Source organism: Eutrigla gurnardus, assembly GCF_963514095.1.
Source record: "Eutrigla gurnardus genome assembly, chromosome: 21".
Classification (NCBI taxonomy): domain Eukaryota; kingdom Metazoa; phylum Chordata; class Actinopteri; order Perciformes; family Triglidae; genus Eutrigla; species Eutrigla gurnardus.
The window spans coordinates 6,665,385-6,674,417 of NC_139932.1; positions in this window are offsets into that span (position 1 = coordinate 6,665,385).

Here is a 9,033-nt window from a genome sequence, read left to right on the forward strand (position 1 = left end):
CCGTCACTTTAAGTGTTGCTTTAAAAAAAAAAATGTATTACAGATGAGCTGCTTTGAAGAGAGCGATACCACACTGGATATCATATTTGAAAACAAATTCACTTTCCATATTACTAGTGCAGGGAATCCCTAATGAGTGATTTGATTTGGATTCATTTAGAAAGATTACAGATTCAATACCAATTTTTCTTGGTTATGAAAGAGATTTTTACAGAACTAATGCTCTAACCTGATGCGTTATTGAAACTATTAATGTGTCACATGATCAGAGGTCACATGATCAGAGGTGATGGTCAGAAACTAATCTGTTGCTCTGGCTGTCCAGTTAAAGTAAAGTTTCACTGTGGGGGCAGTCCAATAGTCAAAAAATAAGGTCCTAACTCCTTTTACTAACTCCTATTCCTTGACCTCTGGAGGAAACGTCAAAGGGTCAAGGAAAGGCGATAGGAGAACTCAAAGGGTTTTAGGAAAAGACGACCGCGGTGCTAAGAGAATCCGACCGGAATTTCACGGAGCTACGTCATTATAATGCTGTTGATGATTGACAGCTGATGATCGGCGCCTGCGATTGACGTGCGTCTGCGCTGGAGAAACTACAATAATGGACTACAAAAAAGGCGTCGTCCACTTCTCCACGTGTTGGTTTTATAAACAGCTGGTTCACTGACCGGCTTCAGGTCCAGCAGCTCCTCCTTCCTGTTTGACCGTTTGCTGTATTTACATTTCATTTGTGGTTTTAGTTTCGTTTAGGTCAAACATTTGTAACATGATTGAGATAAATAAAAATACCATTAAATTATTATCACTGTCCACACATGTTAGTTCAATAGCTTCTACGAGTGGTGCTTAGCTAAAGCCTTTATGCTGACGAGAGGTTCTTACGTGCTTTGAGTTTGCACTTACTTGGTTGTTGATTTGCTTGTCGTCTGTCCGGTTGGTTATGGGTGGATTGTGTGCAAGTGTGTGCATGTGTTGGCTCGCAGCTCTAACATGCACCAATTGAATTAAACAAAAAAAGTACAAATAAACAAAACATACGCTATTATCACAATCTGTTGTGATATCTAAAATGTAGCGTTCTAAGTGTCACTTAGTGTTGGTATTAGTGATGTAACTTCCGAAACGGGCGTGTCGGCGCGTCTCTGAAGTCCCGGATCGAAACGTTTCGAAACGATGTGCCGAACAGCGGTTCTGAAACGCCCATGTCACGTGACTGTAGTTCAGTGATTGAAGGAACGCCTCTATGGTTTGAAACGGCTATCGCCGAGTTTCGACAGGTGTCATGGTTTGCAGTGCTATTAGTACATTGGTTCAATTAACAAGCTCAAAAGCTTAAAAACCATGCAGAAACACAAGTTCTTTGAGGGTTTTCGTGGTAGGAGTTTGAGACATAGTTTGAGAGATATTTTGAGAGACAGTATGAGTTTGAGAGAGAGTTTGATAGTTTGAGAGAGAGAATTAGAGATTTTGTGAGAGTGACTTAGTGAGTATATATTGTTAGATATTAGTATTATTATTAGATATTGTAATTAGTAATATAGCCTCAGGTATTAGTATTATTATATTAGTAATATAGCCTATTGTTAGATATTAGTATTATTAGATATTATACTTTATTGTTAGATAAGATTAGAGGCTTAGGTATGGAAGTCCCACCCAAGAGAACACGATCTGTGGTGTGGGAGCATTTCACACTGGAAACCCCAAATAAGGTGAGGTGTATGATTTGTAATAGGCAGCTTGCCTATTGCAATAATACATCCTCAATGATGCGCCACCTGAGATGCACTCATCCTGGAGTTCTAACCCCAGAGGGTCACAATGATCTCCCCGGGCCTGCTGCTGCTGCCACTGATGCTAGACCATTGAGTAGAGGTATACTTTAATACTTGTTTTCCATTTTTAAATTGTAGTGGGATTTCCTGAGACTATGGAAACCTGGTCGTTCTCCTACTTATTCACTGTGACAATGTTACTGTATCCAAATTCACCTTGCAATGCTGATCGCATTTTGAGATCAGTCTAATAGTCTGAAGTTTTTTATTTTTTTTGTGCTCTTTTAGACAGGCAGAGGGATTTGGATGGTGCTTTGGTGAATATGGTTGTAAAGGATCTCCAGCCATTCACCATGTGGAGGACCAAGGCTTCAGGGCTTTTGTGCATAAGCTTGAGCCCAACTATGTACTCCCATCTCGGAAGGCGCTGACTGACATGGTCACTGAAAAGTACACCAGCACGAAGGAGAAGGTCAAGGCTGAGGTGCAGAAGGCTGTGTCTGTGAGTCTCACTGCTGATATGTGGACTTCCATCAACACCGAGAGCTATGTTGGAATAACCTGCCATTACATCACACCCCAAGATGAGATGGCTACGTATGTACTTGGTGTTGCCCGGTTTCATGACACACACACGGCACAGCACATTATGCAGGCCAATCATGAGCTCCTGGAAGAGTGGGGTTTAACCTCCAAGGTACACTGCATGGTGACTGACAACGCAGCAAACATGGTCCTGAGTGTGAACCTCCAAAACTTCTATCATTTGCCATGTTTTGCCCACACTCTGAACTTGATTGTGAAGAAGGCAGTGGAAGAAACTCCACTGAATGAGATCTGCCTGAAGGGCAAAAAAATGGTTGCCATTTTCCGCTCCAGTTGCAAGGCCAGGGAGAAGCTAACCGAGATGCAGGCCTGCCCTTAAACTCATTCAAGATGTTGAAACAAGATGGAATAGTACATATGACATGCTACAACGTTTATATGACGAAAGAGAGACCGTGGCTGCTTCCCTGTCCTGTCTGACTACAGACCAAGCACCTCTGAACAACTATGAATGTGAGGTCATTTCTGAGTGCTTGGATCTTCTTCGACCATTCAAATTGGCAACTGTGGAGCTGTCTGAGGAGGAAAGAGTCTCTGCATCAAAGCTTATTCCACTCTACCGAATGATCCAACATAAAGTCAACGACAAAATGAGGGGCTCAACACACAATCCGACTCTTGAAATGGGTAGGCTATGTTGCAATAACATCAATGCCAGATGTGACCATGCATATCATTATGTTAAATGTTATAATTAATGCTAGTGTTTGTTTGGTACTCTGCTAAGAGATGGGATCCAAAGCAGATGTGGCACCTACGAAACGTCAACCTTGTTAACCTTTGCCACATTGCTGGACCCACGTTTTAAATCCATTGCATTTGGAAACCCACAGAAGGCCCATGAAGCAGAACAGAAACTTATTTGTGAGTGTGCTTCGTTGATACGTGCTGCTACATTAACACCTGGTGAGTACTGTTTTTATTTCTGTGTACTGCATGATGTAGCATAATGGAAAGAGTCATATGTAAGTTATATACTGTAAAGTAATTGCTGTTTTGCATTCAAAATAGACCCACAAGATTCATCCTCAGGCTCACAAACATCACCTACACCATCGGCATCAACATCAGCAGCATCAACATCCCCATCAGCAGAGAGTTTGTGGGATCTGTTTGACAGTCGAGTGAACCAAACTCATATTGTGCAAAGTGCAACTTCGGATGCAACTGTGGAAGTGAAAAATTATTTAAGAGATCCTTTTATTCCAAGACGGGCAGATCCTTTGAAATACTGGCAAGAGCGACGTGCTGTCTTCCCTAATTTGTACCAGCTGACCAAGACATTTTTAAGTGTCCCTGCAACAAGTGTACCCTGTGAAAGGATTTTTTCTAAAGCAGGTGTTATCGAAAAAAGGAAACAGTCTCAGCTCAAAAAGAGCTGAACAAATATTATTTTTGAATAAAAATCTTTGATTATTGTATTGCATATAACAATGTGTCATTTATTTATTTTTAATAATGTTTCTTTAATTCAACCTGTATTCTACTTAAATTAAGGAAACCTAAGACCGGCTCATTTCATAGTGGCACATAATTAGGAGTTTTCTTTGGCCAGAGCATGTAGTTCACAGAAGTGGCCACTAGATGCCACTGTACAGTTAGGTTTCATATTCGTTTCAAGGCTTCAACACATACTGAAACATCGCTTCGAACTGTTTCGAAGCTTCCCTTTGTCCATCACTAGTTGGTATCGAAATAAACGGAGAACAAAACGGAGCACGTAAGAATCTCTCCACAGCATAAAGGCTTTAGCTAAGAACCACTCGTAGAAGCTATTGACCTAACAAAGTAAAAACTGTGCGCTCTCTCAGCATTCACCTGTTGGTTTGCACACCTGCGTGTCATCAGAGACCTAATCATAAAGGCCTCCTGTCACTACCACCGGTCAACACTAGGTGGTGCCATTTCTAACGTCTTAAAATAGGTAACTAGAAACAAAATAAAGAACGGCTCCAACAACACATTTATCAACTCAGTTCCAATGACTATATGTCTGCATGAAAGGAAGTGTTAAATATGCAAATGCACATACGGTTTGTTTTCATGAACGGCCAAAGTGTGCAGCACTTTTAATGTTGCTCTCGCAAAGAATTGTGGGTCGGCGTGATCTCCTTTCCTTTCCTATAGGAAGGTCCGTTGCATCCGATGCTAAAGGAGCTCTGAAAGGAAGCATTGGAGCTCCTTTCCTTTGCATTTAGAGAATCCCAACGGCTCTTATCATGGCGGCCACTTGTTTACTTCCAGGTCACTTCTTCAGTTAGGAACCTTCCTAAGCAAATAGACTAATGGACTGCACCCTTTGTCTTAATGTTAGTGATCGCCACATCACTCATATGTTAGCGAGTAGCTAACACGTAGCGTGGCACGACGAGCAAAAGTTCACCTCCCCTCCAGCTGATCGGATCTCTGACGCTCATTTAAGACGTCACGCAACCGGCGACGGCGACTTGTTACACGTCACGGCCTCTCTGGTTCCACAAAACCGGCGTGAAGGCGTGATTGTAGCGTTACCTCTGTGTAAAAGCACCTGATCTAAATGTTCTCCTCTGTTAATTACTTAAAATCAGCTGAAAAACATTTTGTTCAGTTCCTTGATTGTTTTTCATCTTTGAAACAGGTGGAAAACTCCAAACACGAGGTGCACATATTGTGTTTTAGTCAATTATGTTACTTAAAACATGAATTATTTTCATGTCAGTCGTGGTCCTCTTCACCCTCTTGTGGCCAAAATGAGTATCACAACAACAAACACCATCATCTGCTGCTGATGACTTTTTACTATTATGAGCGTTTCTCCTGCAGCACTGCTCTGACGACACGTCGTAGTGCATTTCTGCCATGGGGAATAACTATGTTCTAACTATTGTCTTATTCCGAATCTTCTATGGTGCTTCGGTGGTTCCTGGTAGACGGACCCTCCTCATGTTCTGAGGTTTTTGAGACTGTGTCCTGATCTGATGGAGGGTCCAGTGTTTAGACTGGAAACCCTCCCCATTTAGAAAACGCAGCACTAGAGCTGTTCTCCCAGACCGGCTGGACTCACGGTGCCTGCGGGGCTGCTTGGTCTGTCCGTGAGGACCCCCGTCCCCTCGGTCACGCTGCTGCTCTCGTCCTCGTCCGTCTTCGTCCGGATGTCTCTTCCTGCCGCGGCCCCGGAAACCCCCCACCTGCTTCTGGCTCAGGTCGAAGAAGAACTGATGGGCCGGCTCCTGAACAGACGACAGGAAGGACAGACACAGAATAAAAATGGATCACATGACCACATTCAGCACCTCTAAGTGACCTGGAGTGTCATTTTCTTTTTAAAGGATCTCACTGGCAGTCATGATAAGAGCTGGTTGAAATAATAAAATGCTACTAGATTTAAAACCCTATGTAAATGAGGTAGGTTAGTTCACGTGTATTTATTAAGAACCTGAGTGGTTCAGACAGGACACGCCCCTCTGAGAGCCAATTAAAGAGCAGGCTTCAAAGCAGACAAACGAGTTTTGAAAACATTTCCACTAAGATTTGACGAGTCATCAGATCGGCTCACCGATCAGACGGTTTAGAATGACTACCAGCTGATAACAGTCAGTGGCTGATCAGCTGATATTCATAAGAAAGGCATGAAAGCTCTCGGTACCTCCTCCTGTGCGGCGCTGAAGTCCACCTTCAGTTTGTCGGTCTTGTCTTTGGCCGAGGCTCTGTACGGTTTTCTGTCCCGTCCTTCGGCTGCTTCACCAGCTCCGACGGATCCATGGACTTCATGGGGATGATGTTGAAGGCGTACAAATACTGCAGCAGACAGACAGGCAGACAGACAGTTCTGGATGTGATGGCGTGTATCGTACGGGCCCGTTAACCAAAATAAAATGTGTGGCACAATTATCACTTGATACCCCAAAAACTCACGTTAAACTGAAATGTAACTCAAAACGTCATAACACAGCTATGTTCAGCACAGAGAATATGGATGAGATAAACCAGCAACACTTGCTAATATCAATCACAGATTGTCCTTATGGAAATGTTCCACACAGAATAAACTCATTCACTATTCAAGTCACTTTAAATGTTCTCCTTTTTTTCCAAATGAATAACAACACAATAAGATGCACTTCAACCTTCAAAGGATATGTTCGAGAGGATGAAGATCCTGGCAATGCATCTCCACACTAGTAGCTCAGTTCGTCACACGATCCACTTGGAGAAGAACGGTTCAATACAGCAGCGTAGTGGAGGTTTCTGCCCAGTCTGACAGCCGACAGCTTCACTTCCTCTTCGGTCTCGAAGCGCCACGATCCGGGTCACGGCAGCAAAGATGTAACCCAGCCCGTGTGAGATGGCGCCTCTCTACACCCGGAGACTCTGCGTTGTGTTGATGTGGGATTTTGTTGGGTCAATGCGAGGGACGAGTCGGACACACGGACGGTCAAGATCGTGGCTGAGACCGCGCGGTTTATTAAGTGTCGATGCTGGCGGCTCCACCTTGCAAACCATAAACAAACACTGACGTCAGTCAAGTCATATGTCATAAAGTCATAAAGTAACTGTACAGTATTCAGAATAAAGCGATGGGCCCTCACAGCTATTAAACCCCTTAAAACAAGGTTTCAGCTCAAAACACAGAGCATGAGAGAAAACCCACAGGAAGATTAATAGCTAACAGTATCCGCGGAGCTAGCACACATACAACTAACAAAGCTAGCCATAATCACAGCCGACATACTCGTATAAAACCAGGCAATAAATCCCAACACTTCATCATGGTGGTAGACAAACATCTCAATAAACACATCATTTAAATGGAACAGCGAATTAACGATTTATGGTCAAGATATTTCACTAAGATGTGGAGAGATACATATAGTGCTTACCTTGCAAACCATAAACAAACACTGAACCAACATGGCGGCCCGCGGAGCAAATACCTGCAAACACGTGTCCGGTAAAGGACAAACAGCACCAATCGCGTAACGCCTGAGGGCATAAATACAGCGCCATCTATTGGCCAAAATAGGCAACTGCATACATTTATGTTTCTTCATCACGTTTTAACGCACAGAAATAAGCCGAACTAAATGGATTTGTATCACGTTTTTTTACGTAGAAAGCCTCCCTTGTCCAGCAGATATGCTACTAGCATAAACCAGACAATGAAATCTGACACACAAGCTGTTACACCATGGTCCTGATGAAATACACATTTTAAAAAGGACCACATATTCATGGTAGTTTAACAAGATTAAGTGCCATTGAAGATTATATGAAGTATTTCTACAGTTAAACTTACACTCTCACTGGTTGTTCCGCCATATCTTTACTAAACCTCAGCTGCAAGCGTCAAAATGAGGGGTTTGTTTTTTGGAGCTTGAACATCTGGTTCGTCGCTAATAGTGGTCAGAGATGGGCGAGTGGCGACGTATGTGAACGGGGCTTCAGTCAAAACCAAAACACCAAGGAAGGCTGAGGAATAGTCACCCACTTATATTATTATTATTATTATTATTATTATTATTATTATTATTATTATTATTATAATAATAATAATAATAATAATAATAATAATAATAATAATAATAATAATAAACTAATTGTGTTTTAGTCATTTTTGTTCTCATCTTTTCTTGAATGCTTAAACACCTCAACCCCATTTATACATTTGTATCAGTACCAGCAGTTTGTAAGAAATTGGTCAGTAATTATTATGTCATATTTTGTTTCTCAGAATTCACCAAATTGATGCAATAAAATGAAATTATTCCAAATGCCCCCGGACCCCCCTAGAGGATCGCAAGCCCCCCCACCATAGTCTCCAAAGATCCTGTGGGAAACACTACAAACCCATTTGTAATTGGGACAAAATACTTAAAGTTAGAGGGAATTAAGGACCACAAGTCCTAAAAACAACACTTGCACACGCTTTAATGTGTATTCTGTACACGTTCAAGAACCATTCTTATGCATTTTCTGAGTCGGTCACCTTTATTTTAGGCACAAACTATTTGGGCTGGTAAACCCAACCTGCCACAGTGGCTGGTGGCCAAATAATTTAACTACAGGCCCTGTGTGTGTGTGTGTGTATATATACCTGCTTCACAGGCGGAAATCTCAGCCCCCCCAATGTTCAACTCAAAGTTACGCCCTTGCACACACACCCACACAGACATACCTCCAGACACACAAAGATTACCTCTAGTGACAGGCAAAAAACACATGCATGCCGCTACAGGCGTATTGTGTTATGTATTGTATGTGTTTAAATTGTAGATGGCGATAAGACAAAGGTAAGTTAACATTTAATTACAGCAGTAACACGAGGGTCCTGAAAGTGTTACTTACAAGGGATTGTTTGTTTTACTCACTCTCTGTCTTTTTATTTTTTTAAGTTAGGTGTTGGTGGCTGTTCCTGACAGAGGTCTCCAAGTCTCTTTTACTAGGTATTGATGGCAGTAGCAGACCTTCAGGATTACACACACTGCACCAGCCTCCCAACAAGAAGAGACATGTCATGTGGAAGACCTAGACTCAGCTTCCAGGACCAGATGAGAAGGATGGAGGACTACTGGACCAGATGAGAAGGATGGAGGACTACTGGACCAGATGAGAAAGATGGAGGACTACAGGACCAGATGAGAAGGATGGAGGACTACTGGACCAGATGAGAAGG